The sequence below is a fragment of the Triticum aestivum genome, chromosome 6A (genome assembly GCF_018294505.1).
Source record: "Triticum aestivum cultivar Chinese Spring chromosome 6A, IWGSC CS RefSeq v2.1, whole genome shotgun sequence".
NCBI lineage: Eukaryota > Viridiplantae > Streptophyta > Magnoliopsida > Poales > Poaceae > Triticum > Triticum aestivum.
Genome location: NC_057809.1, coordinates 431595754 through 431617892, shown reverse-complemented (window position 1 = coordinate 431617892; position 22139 = coordinate 431595754). Strand labels below are relative to the sequence as shown.

Below are 22139 nucleotides of genomic sequence, written 5' to 3'. Positions count from 1 at the left end.
TTTTCCGTGCATATGTTGCTGGTCCTCCCGTGCCTCAGGTGTATCTTTTGTCTTCCCATACACGCCCAAGAAGCCAAGCAGGGTCACACAAAGATTCTTCGTCACGTGCATCACGTCGATTGCGGAGCGGACCTCTAGGTCTTTCCAATAGAGCAGGTCCCAAAATATAGATTTCTTCTTCCACATGGGTGCGCGTCCGTCAGCGTCATTCGGAACAGGTTGTCCACCAGGACCCTTTCCAAAGACCACCTTCAAATCCTTGACCATATCATGTACATCAGCACCAGTATGGTGGCGAGGCTTCGTCCGGTGATCTGCCTCACCTTTGAAATGCTTGCCTTTCTTTCTTAAGGGATGCCTGCTCAGAAGAAATCAACGATGTCCCAGGTACACATTCTTCTTACAATTAGCCAAATATATACTGTCGGTATCGTCCAAACAGTGCGTGCATGCGCGGTATCCCTTGTTTGTCTGTCTTGAAAGGTTACTGAGAGCAGGCCAATCATTGATGGTCACGAACAGCAATGCCTTTAGGTCAAATTCTTCCCCCATGTGTTCATCCCATGCACGTACACCTGTTCCATTCCACAGTTGTAAGAGTTCTTCAACTAATGGCCTTAGGTACACATCAATGTCATTGTCGGGTTGCTTAGGGCCTTGGATGAGCACTGGCATCATAATGAACTTCCGCTTCATGCACAACCAAGGAGGAAGGTTATACAAACATAGAGTCACATGCCAGGTGCTATGGTTACTGCTCTACTCCCCAAAAGGATTAATGCCATCTGCACTTAGACCAAACCATGCGTTCCTTGCGTCATCTGCAAACTCCTTCCCATACTTTCTTTCGATTTTTCTCCACTGTGACCCGTCAGCGGGTACTCTCAACTTTCCGTCTTTCTTACGGTCTTCTCTGTGCCATCGCATCGCCTTGGCATGCTCTTTGTGTTGGAACAAATGTTTCAACCGTGGTATTATAAGAGCATACCACATCACCTTGGCAGGAATCTTCTTCCTGGGGCGCTCGCCCTCGACATCACCAGGGTCACCGCGGCTGATCTTATAGCGCAATGCACCGCATACCGGGCAAGCGTTCAAATCCTTGTACTCACCGCGGTAGAGGATGCAATCATTAGGGCATGCATGTGTCTTCTGCACCTCTAACCCTAGAGGGAAGACAGCCTTCTTTGCTTCGTACGTACTCTCGGGCAATTCGTTGTCCTTTGGAAGCATATTCTTTATCATTACCAGCAACTTTCCAAATCCCTTGTCAGATACACCATTCTCTGCCTTCCATTGTCAATTCTAGTGTGGTGCCCAGCTTTTTCTTGTCACCTACGCAATTCGGGTACAACAATTTTTTGTGATCCTCTAACATGCGTTGCAACTTCTTCTTCTCCAAATCACTTGCGTAGTTTCTCTTTGCATCGGCAATGGCCTGACCTAGATCATCAACGGGCTCATCCGATGCCTCTTCTTCAACTTCTTCCCGCATTGCCGGCTCAGCTTCTTCCCGCATTACCGGCTCAGCTTCTTCCCTCATTGTTGTATCATCGTATTCAGGGAACCCATGGCCAGGATAGCTGTCGCCGTCCTCTTCTTCTTCATTGTCTTCCATCATAACCCCTCTTTCTCCATGCTCGGTCCAAACATTAAAGTGGGGCATGAAACCGGACTCAAACAGGTGGAAGTGAATGGTTCTTGACGTAGAGTAATTGTGACCATTCTTACATCCAGCACATGGACAAGGCATAAAACCATCCACCCGCTTGTTTGCCTCAGCCGCAAGCAGAAAAGTACACACACCATTAATGAACTCGGGAGAGCATCGGTCATCATACATCCATTGCCGGATCATCTTCACTACACAGCACCGAAAACACCAAATTAATACAATACATAAAGTTCATACATAAAGATCATACAACACTTAAATGCAACAAACAAATAACTATCTAGCTCAACAAATGCGATCAAGATCGCAACTAAGGTAACAATTGATCCAACAGCATAATGATACCAAGCCTCACTATGAATGGCATATTTTCTAATCTTTCTAATCTTCAAGCGCATTTTGTCCATCTTAATCTTGTGATCATCGACGACATCGGCAACATGCAACTCCAATTCCCTCTTCTCCCCCTCAATTCTTTTCAATTTTACCTTCAAATCCTCGTTTTCTCTTTCAACTAAATTTAACCTCTCGACAATAGGGTCGGTTGGAATTTCCGGTTCAACTACCTCCTACATACAAATATCTATGTCAACCTGATGGGCATAATTTGTCATAAACACGAAATGCAATGAATAGTTTTAAAAGAGAATATACCACATCCGAATCATAACCCGGACGAGGGCCGACGGGGACGGATATCAAAACCATGGAACTATGTATAACAAACAACGTATGGGTAAGATAATTATATGAGTAACTATATATACAAATCACACAAACATAAAATTTTTATATAAAACTTCATGAACAAGAGGCTCACCACAAGGTGGTGCCGGCGATGGGAAGTTGCGGGCGATCGACGGTGGTTAGGAAGGAGATTTAGAAGGCACTAAGTAAACCACACCTACATATGCAAACTAAGTGTTATTTTGACCTCAAATTTCATATAAATCAAATACTAGCACATATATATAATTCCTCCCAAATTACTAAACTCAAAAATCAATCACTATATAAAGCATTGCATGAGCTAATCTAGCAATGAGAGATGAAAGGACAATGTTGCTAACCTTTGTGATCATTTGAATGGATGGGGGCCTTCAAATCTTGACAAATTTTGGGCAAAAAGTGTGATGATCTTGAGAGGAAGAGGGAAAAGAACAGAGAGGAGAGGGGAAAGGGGAAGAATAGAGCAAGCTCGGGTGGACGAAGGGTCTATGTAGGACGACCTTTAGTACCGGTTCGTGATACGCCCCGGTACTAAAGATGCTGGAGGGGCCCCGGACTGACAACATCCTGCCACCACTCACTTTAGTACCGGTTCGTGGCACGAACCAGTGCTAAAGGTTCACCACGAACCGGTACTAATGATGTCCGCCCGCCTAGCCATTGTAACTGGCACTAATGGACACATTAGTGCCAGCTCAAATTCAAACCGGCACTAATGTGCTTCACATTTGACCCTTTTTCTACTAGTGCGTGCGGACCCTATGGGTTCAAGAAATATGTAGACATGACTGAGACACATCTCTGGTCAATAGACAATAGCAGAACCTAGATGCTCATATTGGTTCCTACATTTTCTATGAAGATCTTTATCGGTCAAACCACAATGACAACATACGTCATTCCCTTTGTCATCGGTATGTTACTTGCCTGAGATTCGATCATCGGTATCCTTATACCTAGTTCAATCTCGTTACCGGCAAGTCTCTTTACTTGTTCTGTAATGCATCATCCCGCAACTAACTCATTAGTCACATTGCTTACAAGGCTTATAGTGATGTGCATTACCGGAGGGCCCAGAGATACCTCTCCGATACTCGGAGTGACAAATCCTAATCTCGATCTATGCCAACCCAACAAACACCTTCAGAGACACCTGTAGAGCATCTTTATAATCACCCAGTTATGTTGTGGCGTTTGATAGCACACAAGGTGTTCCTCTGGTATTCGGGAGTTGCATAATCTCATAGTCAAAGGAATATGTATAAGTCATGAAGAAAGCAATAGAAATAAAACATAACGATCATTATGCTAAGCTAATGAATAGGTCTTGTCCATCACATCATTCTCCTAATGATGTGACCCCATTCATCAAATGACAACACATGGCTATGGTTAGGAAACTTAACCATTTTTGATTAACGAGCTAGTCAAGTAGAGGCATACTGGGGACACTTTGTTTTGTCTATGTATTCACACATGTATCAAGTTTCCGGTTAATACAATTCTAGCATGTATAATAAAAATTTATCATCATATAAGGAAATATAAAATAACAACTTTATTATTGCCTCTAGGGCATATTTCCTTCAGTCTCCCACTTGCACTAGAGTCAATAATCTAGTTCACACCGCCATGCGATCTAACACCAAAAGGGTTTACTATAGTCAGCAATCTAGTTCACATTGCCATGTGACTAACACCCAAAGAGTACTAAGGTGTGATCATGTTTTGCTTGTGAGAAAAGGTTAGTCAACGGGTCTGCCACATACAGAGTTGTATGTATTTTGCAAATTTTTCTGTGTCTACAATTCTCTACATGGAGCTTAGCTAATTGCTCCCACTTTCAATATGTATCTAGATTGAGACTTAGAGTCATCTGGATTAATGTAAAAGCTTGCATCGACATAGCTCTTTACGACGAACTCTTTATCACCTCCATAATCGAGAAATATTTCATTAGTCCTCTTAGGTAACTAAGGATAACTTTGACCGCTGTCCAGTGATCTACTCTTGGATTACTATTGTACCCCCTTGCCAAACTCATGGCAAAGTACACAATAGGTCTGGTACACAGCATATAATACTTCATAGAACCTATGACTGAGGTATAGGGAATGACCTTCATTCTCTTTCTATTTTCTATTGTGGTAGGGTTTTGAGTCTTACTCAACTTCACACCTTGCAACACAGGCAAGAACTCCTTCTTTGACTGTTCCATTTTGAACTACTTCAAAATCTTTTCAAGGTATATACTCACTGAAAATATCTTATCAAGCGTCTTGATCTATCTCTATAGATCTTGATGCTCAATATGTACACAGCTTCACTGAGTTCTTTCTTTGAAAACTCCTTTCAAACACTCCTTTATGCTTTCCAGAAAATTCTACATCATTTCCGATCAACAATATGCCATACACATATACTTATCAGAAAGGCTGTAGTGCCCCCACTCACTTTCTTGTAAATAGAGGCTTCACTTCAAGTATTTGTAAAACTATATGCTTTGATCAACTCATCAAAGTGTATATTCCAAATACGAGATGCTTACACCAGTCCATAGATGGATCGCTGGAGCTTGCACATTTTGTTAGCACCTTTAGGATCAACAAAACCCTTCTGGTTGCATCATATACAACTCTTTTTGCTTTCTTACTTAGCTACTTTGTAATTTAATTTAGCTCTTCACCCTCCCCCCTCCTCACCCACAAAGTGGGATGGCCTTGTAACATACAAACCATGTACAGTTGCTGATTCTTTAATTTAATTGCAGTAGGAGCCTCTCCTACTGTTTTAGGGTTCAAAAAAAACTCTTCTTTAATAAATCCATTCAGGAATTCAATTTTGACATCCATTTGCCAGATTTCATAAAATGTGGCAATTGCTAACATGACTCGGACAGACTTGAGCATCTCTACGAGTGAGATAATCTCATCGTAGTCAACACCTTGAACTTGTTAACAAGTCGAGCTTTGTGAATAGTAACACTACCATCAGTGTATGTCTTCCTCTTGAAGATCCATTTATTCTCAATGGCTCGCCGATCATCGGGAAAATCCACTAAAGTCCATACTTTGTTCTCATACATGGATCCTATCTCAGATTTCATGGCCTCAAGCCATTTATCGGAATTTGGGCTCATCATTGCTTCCTCATAGTTTGTAGGTTCGTCGTGGTCTAGTAACATGACTTCTAGAATGGGATTACAGTACCACTCTGTTGGAAATATGCCCTAGAGGCAATAATAAAATGATTACTATTATATTTCCTTGTTCATGATAATTGTCTATTATTCATGCTATAATTGTGTTATCCGGAAATCATAATACATGTGTGAATACATAGACCATAACATGTCCCTAGTGAGCCTCAAGTGAACTAGCTCGTTGATCAAGAGATAGTCATGGTTTCCTGACTATGGACATTGGATGTCATTGATAATGACATCACATCATTAGGAGAATGATGTGATGGACAACACCCAATCCTAAGCATAGCACAAGATCGTGTAGTTCGTTTGCTAGACCTTTTCCAATGTCAAGTATCATTTCCTTAGTCCATGAGATCATGTAACTCCCGGATGCCGTAGGAGTGCTTTGGGTGTACCAAATGTCACAACGTAACTGGGTGACTATGAAGGTATACTACAGGTATCCCCAAAAGTATCTGTTGGGTTGACACGGATCGAGACTGGGATTTGTCACTCCGTATGACGGAGAGGTATCTCAGGGCCCACTCGGTAGTGCATCATCATAATGAGCTCAGTGTGACCAAGTGTTTGGTCACGGGATCATGCATTACGGTACGAGTAAAGTGACTTGCCGGGAACGAGATTGAACGAGGTATTGGGATACCAACAATCGAATCTCGGGCAAGTAACGTACCGATTGACAAAGGGAATTGTATACAGGATTACTTGAATCCTCGACATCGTGGTTCATCCGATGAGATCATCGAGGAGCATGTGGGAGCCAACATGGGTATCCAGATCCCGCTGCTGGTTATTGACCGGAGAGTCGTCTCGGTCATGTCTGCGTGTCTTCCGAACCCGTAGGGTCTACACACTTAAGGTTCGGTGACGGTAGGGTTGTAGAGATATTAGTATGCGGTAAACCGAAAGTTGTTCGGAGTCTCGGATGAGATCCCGGACGTCACGAGGAGTTCCGGAATGGTCCAGAGGTGAAGAATTGTATATAGGAAGTCCAGTTTCGGCCACCGGGAAAGTTTCGGGGGTCACCGGTATTGTACCGGGACCACCGGAAGGGTCCCGGGGGTCCACCGGGTGGGTCCACCTATCCCGGAGGGCCCCATGGGCTGAAGTGGGAGGGTAACCAGCCCCTGGTGGGCTGGTGCACCCCCCATGGGCCTCCGCTACGCCTAGGGTTGGAAACCCTAGGGGTGGGGTGCGCCCCACCTGACTTGGGGGGCATGTCCCCCCTTGGCTGCCGCCCCCCTTGGAGATGGGATCTCCTAGGGCCGGTGCCCCCCCTAGGGGCCCTATATATAGTGGAGGGGAGGGAGGGCAGCTGCACCCAAGTCCCTGGCGCCTCCCTCTCCCCTTGTAACACCTCTCCCTCTCGTTGGAGCTTGGTGAAGCCCTGCCGAGATCACCGTTGCTTTCACCACCACGCCGCCGTGCCGCTGGATCTCCATCAACCTCTCCTTCCCCTTGCCGGATCAAGAAGGAGGAGACGTCTTCCCCAACCGTACGTGTGTTGAACGCGAAGGTGCCATCCGTTCGGCACTCGATCATCGGTGATTTGGATCACGACGAGTACGACTCCATCAACCCCGTTCTCTTGAACGCTTCCGCTCGCGATCTACAAGGGTATGTAGATGCACTCCCCTCTCCCTCATTGCTAGATGACTCCATAGATTGATCTTGGTGATGCGTAGAAAATTTTAAAATTCTGCTATGTTACCCAACAGTGGCATCATGAGCTAGGTCTATGCGTAGTTTCTATGCACGAGTAGAACACAAGATGTTGTGGACGTCGATTTTGTCAATTTACTTGCCGTTACTAGTCTTATCTTGATTCGGCGGCATCGTGGGATGAAGCGGCCCAGACCGACCTTACACGTACGCTTATGTGAGACAGGTTCCACCGACTGACATGCACTAGTTGCATAAGGTGGCTAGCGGGTGTCTGTCTCACTACTAGGAAAAGGGCTAAAGATGAAATTGACACTAATGGCGCACCAGAGAAGTGGAGCGCCACTACTATATACTAAGGGCGCACCATGTGGAGATGCGCCATTAGTGTGGAAGACACTAAAGGCGCACCAGGCACACGGTGCGCCACTAGTAACAAAATGTTTTTTTCATTTTTTCAAACATACTAATGGCGCATCCGGGCAGATTGCGCCATTAGTAGTTAGAACTACTAATGGCGCACCAGCCATAGAGTGCGCCACTACTTTTTTTTTACTTTTTTGCAAAACTACTAATGGCGCACCGTTGCATTGTGCCACGGTGCGCCATTAGTATAAAAATTATTTTTTTTACTTTTTTGCAAAACTACTAATGGCGCATGTCTGTGTGGTGCGCCATTAGTATGTTGGGTTACTAATGGCGCATGGCTGTGTGGTGCGCCATTAGTAACCTGGGACCAGCTAGATATTTTTGGACAGCCACACCTACACACTCACTTTCCCCACTTCATTCCTCCCACCTCCTTCTCTAAGCTTGTCAGCTGCCTCCTCCTCCTCACCTTATTTGCACCGTAGATTCATCAAAATTAAGTGTTGAAATTACCTTTTTTTGATAGGTAAGTAAGGGGACAGCTATCTTCATGTTGTAGATCTACTTTTTTTCTCCCTAGCTCGCTCCAACAACATACACATGCACTTTTGTGGCCTAGCTAGTTCTATGTATGTTTGTGGTGTTGCATATGTTTATGGTGTTGCATATATGTTTGTGTTTGCAGGTACCAGTATTTGAAATGTGATAGTTGCCAATATTTTGCGAGAATGTTGATTCATTTCCATTTTGGCGAGAATTTTGGCACTATGCATTCTTTTTGGTCCTATTTTTAGGGAAAGTCATGCCAAATTTTTTCTTGGTTCTAAAATATCGTTTTGCTCTACCCCGCAAGCGACCATGGTCCGCACGATGACCGAAGGCATCGTGAATAGGCTTTTGAGCTCTGCGAAGGCCGAGATGCTTCAAAAGAACGAGACGGAGATAAGATGTCCGTGTCAAAGATGCAAGCTGAAGAGCCTTATTGCGGGCCCGGATTCCGGGCAGGTTGTAACACCCCGGATATGATTTACCTGATATGTAATCCAACTCTTGCCCTTTCTGGCGTTAAGTTATTTTATTTTCTCGGGTTCAGGTTTTTGTCTCCATGTGTTGTTATCGTTGTCATGCATCTCATATCATTTGATCACGTGCATTGCATTTGCATACGTGTTCATCTCATGCATCCGAGCATTTTCCCCGTTGTCCGTTTTGCATTCCGGCACTCCGTTCTCCTCCCGTGGTCATTTCTACCTTTCTTTTGTGTGTGGGGATTAAGCATTTCCGGATTGGACCGAGACTTGCCAAGCGGCCTTGGTTTACTACCGGTAAACCGCCTGTCAAGTTTCGTACCATTTGGACTTCGTTTGATGCTCCAACGGTTAACCGAGGGACCGAGAAGCCCTCGTGTGTGTTGCAGCCCAACACCCTTCCAATTTGGCCCAAAACCCACCAAAACCCTCTCCATCATCTAGAGTGTTCGATCACGTTCGCGTGGCCGAAAACCGCACCTCATTTGGACACTCCTAGCTCCCTCTACCTCTATATATAGACCCCCTCCTCAAAATTCCGGATCCCCTTCTTCCAAACCTTAAAAAATCGGCTCCCCTCGCCGCCGGACGTGTCCGAATTGCGCCGGACACGTCTGCGGCCGCCCGTGACGAACCGCGAGCCGCCACGTGGCGCCGCGGGTTCCCAGCTCGCCGCCGGCCCGCAGGCCCGCAGCCGGCCCCCGAGCCCATCGCCAGGCGCGCCCCCGCGCCGCCTCGTCCCTTCGCCCGCGTCGGCGAGCTCCCCGCTCCGGCCGCTGCACGCATCGCCGGCCTCGCCGCTCCGGTGAGGCACCGCCGCACCGACGTCGCGCCGCCGCCGCGCACCCTCTCCGGCGACGACCGCGCCGGATCCGCCGCTCGTCGCCCTCGGCTTCCGCGCCCACCACCGCCTCCTCACCGCCCTGGCAAGTCCGACTCTAGCGAACCTCGGCAGTCGCGCCGCTGCTAGAGTGCCCTCGGGCCAGATCTGGATCCAGTTTTCGGATCGGTTGACTTTTTGCCCCGAAACCCTAATTATTTTGCTATGTTTGTCGTGTCGTATCTCCACATCCGTAGCTCCGATTTGGGCATATAGCATATCAAATTGTTCGCCTTAGAGAGCACATCATTTCATCTCATTGCATCATTTTCATTTGAGTTCATCTTGATGCCCGAAATGCTGTTGGAAGAATGCTATTTGAGATAATTATCTGATCTGCTGCTCCAATTAGATATTTGTCATTTTTGTCATGTTTAATGTGTGCATGATATGCCCCTGAGCTCTACGTATGTTTTGTTATATGCTTTGCCATCTTTCCATAGGTGCAACCCATGTATTTTTGTGATGTGTGTGGTGACTAGCACAAGCTTGCAAAGTGGTGCATTCGTTAATGCTGATTTCAGGGACTTAGCAATTCCACTAAGTCCTTGATCTGTTTATTTCATTATGCCACATGTTCATGTTGTTTCCTAGTGATCCGTGCCTCTTTTGAGGATGATCAGTAAGGATGTTTTGTTAATCTTGTAGTGATCTATCCATCTGTGTCTTTGTTTGCAATTATGGAGCACCCTAGCTTGAGTCAATCGAGCTCTACTTTTGCTATTTCGTGAATCTGGGCAGATTGTCTACTTGTTAGCGATTTTGCCGAGGATGTTGTAGTTGATCCGGCCATGCTATGTTATTGTTCTTGACATGTCTAGCTTGTAAAATGTGTATTCTTGATGGGTGCATGCTTAGATTGTCATGACTTTCTCTGTAGTGAGTGCATCGAGCTCGTAAACATGCCTACTTGATATCTGTTTTGCATGCTCCAGTTTTTCTCGAAGTCTGTGATCTGATTATGTTTTTGCCATGTTCACATGCTTGCAATTGTATTTTCTGATCCCTTTTGGCTCAAGGTCACTAAGGGACTTTTGTTAAGCTCTTTGAGTAGCTCCATGCCATGCTTTACTTTGCCATGTTCAGGCCCTGTAGCATATAGTTTTCATGCTCTAAAGTGTGCTACCTGATCTGAAATTCCAGACAAGTGTTAATTTCACTAAGTCTGAAATCTGTTTACCAAATGCATTTTTGCCATGCTTGTTTGAACCTATAAATTGATGAATTGGCCGTAGCTCATTGTTCATCTTTTGTTAAGCATCATGAATGGATACCTGCCATGTGTTTTGTTGTCATGTTTGGGTGATGTAGCATGCTCATCTTGTTGCATTTAGATGGCTACTTGCTGTATATCGCAGACCGTTGTCATATTTGAATTGCTTGCCATTTCCAAACCGTGACTTTGATTCCGGTGATCTTTATATCGTTTTCAAGCGATTTCATCTCACCTTTCCAGTGGCACACTTGGATTTCCGAGTTGAGGCCAGGTTCATTCATTCCTTGTCAATTCTTACATATGCATCACATATCGCATCCCGCATAGCATACCATGTTTGCATCATGTTGTTTGAGCTTTGCACGTGGTTGATTGTGTTCCGTTTGCTTGTTTGTCTTGTTTGGGTAGAGCCGGGAGACGAGTTCGCTAACGAGGAGCCCATTGAGTTTGCTTTCGAGGATCCAGTCAACTCTGACAACTATGCATGCAAGATGATCATACCCTCGAAATCACTTCTATCTTTGCTTTGCTAGACACTCGCTCTTTTGCTATGCCTATGCTACAATGCCTACCACTTGCTTATCATGCCTCCCAAATTGCCATGTCAAACCTCTAACCCACCATGTCCTAGCAAACCGTTGATTGGCTATGTTACCGCTTTGCACAGCCCCTCTTATAGCGTTACTAGTTGCAGGTGAAGATTGGAGACCGTTCCTTGTTGGAACATTATTTACTTGTTGGGATATCATTATATTGCCTTGTTATCTTAATGCATCTATATACTTGGTAAAGGGTGGAAGGCTCGGCCTGTCGCCTAGTGTTTTGTTCCACTCTTGCCGCCCTAGTTTCCGTCATATCGGTGTTATGTTCCCGGATTTTGCGTCCCTTACGTGGTTGGGTGATAATGGGAACCCCTTGATAGTTCACCTTGATTAAAGCTTTTCCTGCAATGCCCAACCTTGGTTTTACCATTTTCCACCTAGCCTCTTTTTCCCTTGGGTTTCCGGATCCTGAGGGTCATCTTATTCAAACCCCCCCAGGCCAGTGCTCCTCTGAGTGCTGGTCCAATCGAGCGATGTTCGGGGCTGCCAGGGGCAACTCTGCGGTGGCCTACCCGACGTCTGGCTCATCTGAGTGTGCCCTGAGAACGAGATATGTGCAGCTCCTATCGGGATTTTCGACACATTCAGGCGGTGTTGCTAGATTTGTTTTAACTTGTCGAAGTATCTTGTAGAACCGGGATACCGAGTCTGATCGGAATGTCTCGGGAGAAGGTATATTCCTTCGTTGACCGTGAGAGCTTGTCATGGGCTAAGTTGGGACTCCCCTGCAGGGATTTGAACTTTCGAAAGCCGTGCCCCCGGTTATGGGTAGATGGGAATTTGTTAATGGCCGGTTGTAGATAACTTGAACCTTAACTTAATTAAAATAAATCAACTGTGTGAGTTACCGTGATGGTCTCTTCTTGGCGGAGTCCGGGAAGTGAACACGGTGTTGGAGTAATGCTTGCCGCAGGTTGTTCTCTAGTTACTCGTTCGCACTTTGCCTTTCTCTTCTCGCTCTCTTTTGCGAACAAGTTAGCCACCATATATGTTAGTCGCTTGCTGCAGCTCCACATATTGTACCTTGCCTTACCTATAAGCTTAAATAGTCTTGATCGCGAGGGTGCGAGATTGCTGAGTCCCTGTGGCTCGCAGATTACTTCCAAACCAGATGCAGGGCCTGACGACTCCGTTCCAGATGACGCGCTTGAGCTCAAGTGGGAGTTCGATGAGGACTCACGTTGTTACTATGTGTCTTTCCCTGATGATCAGTAGTGGTGCCCAGTTGGTGCGATCGGGACCGTGTCGCATGTTGGGTTGATCTTTTATTTTGGCGCCGTAGTCGGGCCATGAGTGATTGGATGATGTAATGCTATTTATGTACTTTGATTGGCGTGGCGAGTGTAAGCCAACTATGTTTCTCCCTTTTTATCTATATATTACATGGGATGTTGTGAAGATTGCCTTACTTGCGACATTGCTTTCAATGCGGTTATGCCTCTAAGTCGTGCCTCGACACGTAGGAGATATAGCCGCATAGAGGGCGTTACACAGGTGTGGGACCACCTGCTCTTGCGTGGTTTCATGGATGGCTATCGTTGTCAAGGTGATGAAGATGACTATGAAGTTGTCCATGGGGGCCGGGCAAGAAATGAGGAAGGGCAGCAAGACAACCACCGCGGCTCGGGCGGGCGAGAAGACGAAGAATCTCCAGGACATGATCACGACGGTGATGATGTACACAGTCATCATGTAGAAGATGCCAGACATGATGATGAGGAAGATGCCGGAGCAGACGAAGGGCATGATCATGAAGATCAAGATGCCGGAGGATCAGACGACGATGGACCATCGATGGGCTGGGTGCAGGACCCTCATATTCAAGAGCTGCTTCTCAAGCAGACGGATAACGCAAGAGCTGCCGCCCGAGAGAAAGCCAAGCTGGATAAACTGGAGATAGACGCGGTTACTCCATTGTATGAAGGATGCAGACCCGAGGATACCCGCCTGAAAGTAACACTCATGGCTTTGAAGATGAAGGTAAAACACAAAATGACCGACGCATGCTTCGACGAGAACATGTCATTCTAGCACGAACGTCTTCCCAAGGGGAACAAGTGCCTGACCAGTTTCGAGGAGGAGAAGAAAGTCGTGTGTCCTCTGGGTTTACCGCACATGAAATACCATGTGTGCATGAACAATTGCATCATTTATCAGGGCGAGCATGCGGAGTCTACCATATGTCCGGTGTGTGGCGTCACTCGATACAAGAAGAGGAAGAAAGCTCCTCGAAAAGTGGTGTGGTACTTTTCGATCACTCCTCATCTGCAGCGGTATTTCGCAGACCCTAAGGTAGCAAAGCTCCTATGTTGGCACGCGGATAGGGAGGAGAAGAAGCGAGAAGATGACGCAAATGATCCGGAGATAAATAAAAAAGACAAGATGCTTAGTCACCCTAAGGATGGGAGCCAGTGGCAAGCATTGAACTTCGAACACCCAGAATTTGGGAAGGATCCAAGGAACATCGTGCTGGGCGCGAGCACTAATGGAGTCAATCCATTTGGCAGCCAGAGAAGCACACATAGCACCTGGCCTATGTTTGTGTGGATGTACAACCTTCCCACCTGGTTGTGCATGAAGAGGAAGTACATTCACATGAGTATGCTAATTGAAGGGCCGAAACAACCAGGGAACGACATCAATCTGTATATAGGGCTGCTGAAAGAGGAGCTAGACATGCTGTGGAAAACGCCAGCCAATACATGGGATGCTGCAGGGAAAGAATATTTCCCTATGAGAGCCGCACTGCTCACGACGGTGCACGACTATCTCGGTTACGGATATCTCGTGAGGCAGGTGGTCCACGGATTTTCTGGATGCATCAGGTGCATGGATGACACAACGTATCGCCAGCTAGATAGAGATCCCGGGTCTTCGAAAACCGTGTTCATGGGACATCGAAGGTGGCTTCGCGACGATGACCCATGGAGAAAACGCAAGGATCTGTTCGATGGTGAAACTGAACTCCGAAGACGCCCGCGTACGAGGAGCGGCGAGGAAATAGACGGGCTGTTGAAAAATTGGAAAGATTGCCCACTGCCGGGAAAGAAGCAAAAGGCGCCAGAGCCGGGAAAGAAGCGAAAGGCGCCAGAGCCGCTGCTGAAGGTATGGAAAACGAGGTCTGTTTTCTGGGACTTGCCGTACTGGAAGATCCACCGTGTGCCTCACAGCCTTGATGCCATGCATATCATGAAGAACGTGTGCGAGAGTCTGCTTGGTACCCTACTCAACATGCCAGAGAGGACCAAAGATGGGCCGAAAGCAAGGGCAGGCTTGAAATCAATGGGCATCAGGCAGGAGCTTCACGCTAATGATGATGATGATGATGATGATGATGATGATGATGATGATGATGATGATGATGATGATGATGATGATGATGATGAGGCGAAGCAGGACACAGAAAGTCGTCGCAAAGGCAAAAAGGCCAAGAAGACCGGAAATGACTACCCTCCCGCGTGCTTCACTCTAAGTCAGGAGGAGATCGAGAAGTTTTTCACCTGCCTCGTAGGAGTAAAACTTCCTTATGGTTACGCGGGGAAGATAAGCAGATACCTAGACCCAGCGAAGCAGAAGTTCAGCGGGATGAAGTCTCACGACTGTCACGTGCTGATGATGCAGATACTTCCAGTTGCAATCCGTGGGATCATGGACGTGCACGTCCGTGAAATGCTATTTGGCCGATGCAACTTTTTCGACGTCATCTCTCGGAAGTCGGTTGGCGTGAGGCAACTCAGAAGGCTATAGGAAGAGATCGTGGTGATACTATGCGAGCTTGAGATATACTTCCCTGTCACACGCCTAGTGCTAGTATGCTCTGAGCTAGCTAGTCTTGTGTTGCATCATGTTTAAATTCTTATGAATTTGAATTGGGGACTGTTGAAACCCTAGCACAGATGAATCCAACTAGGTTCAAATAAAAAAAATATCATTTTCAATGATCCCAAAATTCCTTTGGAAAAGTTCATCATTTTTGAATTGGTCTAGAACCTCTGCCAAAAATGGTGCACAATTTCCTAGTCACTTTGGATTTTTGAATGAATTCATAAAGTATTTGAATTTGGGCATTTAATTGCTATAAATAATTAAAATGCCCAAATAATTCTGAAAGTGGTTGAGGGCTATTGGATATATTCTCAAAAGTGCCCACAATTATTTTCAGGGTTTCTGAAAATGCCTTAGCATTTTATTTAAGTCAAAACAGTTACAGAAATAATAGGAAACCAGAAAATAGAGAAAAGAGAGAGAAAGAGTTTACCTGGGCTTCTTACCTGCAGTAGAGCCGGCCCAGCTCCTGTTCTGGCCCAGCCCACCAGGGGCTCCCCGGTCTTCTTCCTCCTTCGACAGAAGGACAGAGGGCGCGTGCCCGATGCGCGCGACCACGCGCCGCGCCACCTCCTGCTTCCCGACGCTGCCCCGACGTGCCTACGAGCGCCACGCACCCCCCTGGACCCTCTCGCTCACTCCCTCGATCTCATCTCCCTCCTCTGCTCTCTCTCTCTCGCCAACTCAACGCACCGGAGTGCGCCACCGGAAAACACCGCGACCACCGCCGTCCCCTTGCCCCGTGGCTGTGCCCCGAGCTCCGCCCAGGCTCCAAGTACCTCTCCGTCGACCCACGCAAGCTCGGACGACCCCAAGACGACATGGTGGCCTTCTTCCCCGTCCACGGCCGCCGGATGCCGCCGCCCGATTCACCGTCTCCGCCGTCTCCTCGAGGCCACTGAGCTGCTCAACGACCTCCCAGTGAGCTCGCCCCTCTTTCCCCTCTGCCCCCCTGCTTGCTCCCGTCCTCTAGCCGCTGCCCGGAGATCACCCGAGGCCGCCGTCCGCCATGGCCGATGAACCCCGTGCTCTCGGGCCCCTCCGCTCAGACCAGTCGCTCCGGCGTGCTTCTGCTGCCCCATAGGTGCCGCCTAGCCACTCTGTTTCCTTGCCCGAGCAACAAGCCGCATCCCCGCGTGCGTCCGAGCTCCGGCCGCCGCCTGGCTTGACGCCATCGCTGCTGCCGTCCACCTCGCTCCCTCCCGTGGCCACCACCGGATGCGCCGCACTGCCAGCAACCCATAGCCGCAAACCGCGCCCTAAATGGTGCTCTGTAGCGCGATTCCGACTCCCTCTGCTGCGGATTTGGTCGCCGGCGGCTAAACGCCGGCGGCTGACGTGGCCGTCATTAGCTTGAGGCTAATTAGCGCGTTAATCTCACCCTGTGCCACTGACAGACCGGCCCCACCCCCTAGTTAACTGCGGGGTAAACCCCTATTAAATTTTAACTTAGACAACATGGACCCACACGTCAGTTGACCCGCTGACGTCATCGTTGACTGGCCCCACCTGTCTGTGACTCGAGCCAGCACTGTGAGACTGACCAGTGGGACCCACTGTTCAGGTTTGACCTGGCCAGCCACAGTTGACCTAATGACGTCATTCTTATGTCATGCTGATGCAGTAAAGCCTTTTCTGGAATTTAAATAAATCCTAAATGATTTATTATTTTCAGAAAATACCCAAAACTTCCAAAATTCATAGAAATTAAACCGTAACTCCAAATGAAATAAATTATATATGAAAAATTATCAGAAAAATTCAAGGAATCTGTTTATGGCATTTTCATGCATGTTTGAACAATGTTTGTCCTCTGTTTTGGACAAAACAAATAAATGGCATTTAACTAATCATATATGGAGTTTGAATTTGAATCTTGTATTCAAACCAACTTCATTTAATTGTGTTGCTAGTTGCATTAGCCCAATCAACAGCATATTGCCATGACATTATCATGCATCATAATTGTTGCATTGCATTGATTGTGTTCCTCTTTGTTTGCCGGTATTTGTCCCCTCTCGGTAGACGCTGCTCCGACACTATGATCGTTGACACTGATGAAGACTCAATGTTATCTTCAGAAGTGCCAGGCAAGCAAAACCCCCTTGCTCATTACGATACAATCCCACTCTCTCGCTCCTGCTCTCTTTTACTGCATTAGGACAACAACAATTCAACTGTTACTTGCTGCGGTAGTTGATCCCTTGTCCTCTGCATGACCTGTCATTGCCACAGTAAATAGATAAAACCCACTAGCATGAGTAGGAGTTGTTTGAGCCCTGATGTGCCTACTCATTCATGCTTGTTTGTCATGCCTGCTACTGCTTAGAGTTGAGTCAGGTCTGATTCATCGGGGATGAATCGGAGGTGTGTAAACATGTCCTACTGTTGAGAGCTAAGTGTGCGAACACGATTTGGTAAAGGTAGCGGTGAGAGGCCATGTAGGAGTACATGGTGGGTTGTCTCATTGAAACCGTTCTTAGGAACTGAGTTCTGTGTCTGTGATCTATGAACAGCTACTACCACTCATTGGGATCCTTAATTGACCCTCTCGGCTTCTTAATCACCCTAGTCCTCTGTCCAGTAGTAGCAACTAGTTTCTGGTGTTTGTAGGATATGTGTTGGCGGTCGTGCGTAGCACTGACCCTAGGGGTGGGCTATGTTGCGGTAGATACACCGTGGCCGGGCATGCCGGGCGCCCATTTGGTGTCTCGGAACCCTGTACACATCGTTCGGGGCCGTATGTGGAAACCTCGGCTGGACTCCCTGCAGATGGAACCTAGATAGGCGATAAACCTGGACTAGAGACTTGAGTGTTTAGGTAGGCAGTGGCCGACACCCTCGTTGGGCTTCCGCTTGAAGGTTGCCGAGTACATGTCATGTAAACGACGGTAAGTGGTGGGAGCATGTGTGAAGAAGTACACCCCTGCAGGGTTATCATTATCTATTCGAATAGCCGGATTCCTCGGATATGGAAACTTGGACCCCTTGCATAGTTCATAGACAAGTGAAAGTGGATACTCTAAAACTCGCAACATAAGTGTGAGTGCTATGGATGGCCTTCTCGTAGGGAGACGGGAGCGGATCCATAGTGGTGTATTGAATGGTGAATATGTGGACTCGTGTGCGCCACCTCAAAAGAGTTGCTTGCAGTCGTAGTTCAGGTTAGCCATTGAGTCAAAGCTGGCTTGCTACAGTTAAACTCCACCACCCCCCTCATTGATACCGATGCATATGTAGCTAGTTCTGATGTAAGTCTTGCTGGGTACATTTGTACTCACGTTTGCCTATTTTATGTTTTGCAGAGAGACATCAGTCTCGCTAGTAGTTCCGCGTGGACTTCGACGTTTAGCTTGATACCTCAGCTACGATCTTTTGCCCTTGGCAGGATCTGGTAGATAGTCAGGCTTCTCAGCCTTCTTCATTTGTAGTTGTCTATACTTAGACAAGTTAAGCTTCCGCATGTGCTTGTTGCTTGTATGCTCTATGTGTTGGGTCATAAGACCCATGTTTGTAATATCTCGCTCCTCGGAGCCTAATGAATAAATATTTTGAGTCGTAGAGTTATGTTGTGATGCCATGTTGTATTTACACATATCGAGCATATTGTGTGTATGATTGAAATGCTTGGTATGTGTGGGATCCAACAATCTAGTTGTTTATCCTTGGCAGCCTCTCTTATGGGGAAATGTAGTCCAGTGCTTCCTTGAGCCATAGTAGTCTGCTACAGCTCGGTTCACCAGAGTCCTGCTAGCCCAGCACTACTGCTCAGATCACTTGACTGGCCGGCATGTGTTTCACTTCGTTCCTGTGTTTGTCCCTTTGGGGAAATGTCACGTGGTGACATCCGGAGTCCTGCCTAGCCTGCTACAGCCCGGGTTCCCAGAGTCCTGTTAGCCTAGTGCTACAGCCCGGATTCACACGCTGCTAACCGACATGCTCGATGTGATTCATGTATGCCTGTCCCCATAGGTTAGTGCCGCTTTGGGTTCACGACTAGCCATGTCGGCCCGGGTTCTCTGTCATATGGATGCTAGCGACATTATCATATACGTGAGCCAAAAGGCACAAACGGTCCCGGGCAATGGTAAGGTGACACCCGTGGGAATACCGTGCGTGAGGCCGCAAAGTGATATGAGGTGTTACCGGATAGATCGATGTGACTTGGAATCGGGGTCCTGACATTCCTGCCCGCATTCTTCGACGTTATGGTGCATCTGCTGGTCCATATCGTGGAGGATATCATCCAACTCGGGCCGACATTCCTGCACAGCATGATGCCGTTCGAAAGGATGAATGGTGTCATCAAAGGATACGTTCGCAACATGTCACGTCCAGAGGGAAGTATAGCCAGGGGCTTTCTGACCGAAGAGTGCATCTCATACTGCACGAATTGTCTAGGAATCGAGAACCCCGTTGGTCTGCCCGTCAACAGGCACCTCGGCAAGCTCGCTGGATGGGGTCACCGTGAGGGTCGCTGCGAAATGCATGTCGACTTCGAGGGTCGACTTGCCGACTTTGAAAGAGCAAACCTAGTCGCGCTACAACACATAGACGTGGTCGATCCTTGGGTGGTCGATCCTTAGGTCTCATAGCTAAAGCACAAAACCTTTATTGAGAAGACATACAATGACCGAGGCCAATAGAGGATGGACGAAGATATAATCAAAGTGCACAACTCATGTTTCACGCGTTGGTTCAAGCAGAAGCTTCTGTCGTACCCTTTACATGAGGATTCTTCCGCTGAAGAACAACTCATATTCGCCTTGTCACAGGGCGCCGAGCACAACCTGATGACCTATGAGGCGTACGATATCAACGACTACACATTCTACACCAAGGACAAGGACATGAAGAGCGATGGTTATCAGAACTCCGGGGTAATGATGGAATCCTACACCGGTAACGACAAGGACAGATACTACGGAAGGATCGAGGAGATCTGGGAGCTGAGCTACGCTGGAGAGAAGGTCTCGATGTTCCGTGTCAGATGAGCCAAGAGCGTCCTAAAAGAAGACCGGTATTTCACCACCATGGTTATACCCGAAGCCAAATCCAAGACCGCGGGCACAAACATCACCATGAAAAATGAGCCATGGGTACTGGCTTCCCAAGTGGACCAATGCTTCTTCATTACCGACCCGTCAAAGCCCAGTCATGTTGTCGTGAGGAGAGGCAAAAGGAAGATCATCGGAATGGATGGAGTAGCCAATGAGCAAGACTTCGACAAGTACGGCGACACGAAGATCGAACATGACGACGATGATGAAGTAGTAGCAGCATACACCACAAGAAGAAGCATGACCACCCTACCTAAAGGACGTCTGTTCCACAAAAGAACTCCATTTGCGAAAAAGAAGGGCAAGAAGATTATGAACAGATAGCTAGCAAAGATCGACTATATTTAAATCGTAGTCTTCATTTCTCGGTTGTATTTCATGGGCACTTTTTGATATCATGAATATTTTTAAATTTCATGGGCACTTTTTGAATTCATGAATATTTTTTTCAAATTTGATGATATTTTTTCATATTCAATATGATAAAATATTGAATACTCATGAGGACACTCGATCTCGATCCCCCTCCATCTCGATCGCTATCCCCCCCCATCTCGATCTCGATCCCACCCGCACCCTCCCCCGCTAGCTCCACCGTCGTCGACGACCCACCGCAGCCTTCCCCGCTCCACCGCCGCCGACGAGCACCCCCCGCACCCTCCCCTGCTCCACCACCGCCGATGAGCACCCCCCACACCCTCTCCCGCTCCACCGTCGCCGACGAGCACCCCCCGTTTCATATTCATATTCATTTTTAAAAAAATAATAATAAAGTGTAGACTACAATTGTTGTTAAACAACAATTATTACTGTTTTTATAAAAAATATATTACTTTTTCATATTCGAATTCATTTCCTAAAAAATTATTACATGCAATAAAAAATAAAAATAAATTACTTATGGCGCACCTTTGGCTGGTGCGCCATTGCTATTTATAAAAAAAAGATTACTAATGGCGCACCTCTGCCTGGTGCGCCATTGCTATGTAAAAAAAAGATTACTAATGGCGCACCGACCACGGGTGCGCCATTAGTAAGATTCCCCCCCCCCCTAGCTAATTCCCTCCCTCTCGCCAGATCCCCTTCGTCCCTCTCCCTCGCCAGATCCACCCGCGCGCTGCCCCGACGCCGCCGCCCCGACCCCCGCCGGACTCCACCCCCGCCGCCCCCCCGCCCCCTACCACCACAGCTCCCCCGCCGCCTCTCCTTCCCTGCCTTCTTCTCCACCCCGCTGCCCCGACTCCCGCCGCCCCCACGCCCTCGCGCCCCCACTACTGCAGCTCCCCGCGCCGCCGCCCCCGCGCCCGCCACCACTGCAGCTCCCCCGCGCCTCCACCCCTCACCCCCACGCTGGAGGAGGAGGACGAGTAGGAGGACGAGTAGGAGGAGGAGACGGAGGCGGCCGACGCGGAGCAGGAGGCCGCGGAGGATGCACTGCTGGACCGCGTGCAGGCCCTCATCTCCCGCGTCGTCAAGCAGGAGGCCAACCCCAACCCGCGCCTCATCCACACCCTTGCCACCATCCGCGTCGTCGAGCAGGAGGCCAGGTAGTTCGCCCATCCCCTCCCTCTCCCCCTTTCGCCCAAATGCTCAAATCAAGGGCTGTTAACGGTTTCACTGTATGTTCACTTTAGTTTGATGGCGATGCCTTCGAATGATTTTGATGTACTTCCCTATTGTGTAGTGTTGGTGAATGCTAGTGTTGTTTTTATTGTGTAGTTTATGAAGGTTTTATCTTCGGAGTTTAAACATTCATGGTCATGGTGTTTCTGATATAGCTTACCACTCATGCCAAGTGGTGGTCGTGGTGTTATTGTATCAAACTTCGGATTTATTAAGATTTGCAAACTGCACTGCAGAAGTTTGCCACCACAACAGGGTTATT

At 47.6% G+C, this 22139-nt stretch overlaps 1 pseudogene; it reads right to left on the bottom strand.

The window, feature by feature from the left end:
* Positions 1-21814, bottom strand: part of LOC123129633 (AP-3 complex subunit mu-like) — a 49913-nt pseudogene extending 28099 nt beyond the window's left edge.
* Positions 21815-22139: the final 325 nt, after the last annotated feature.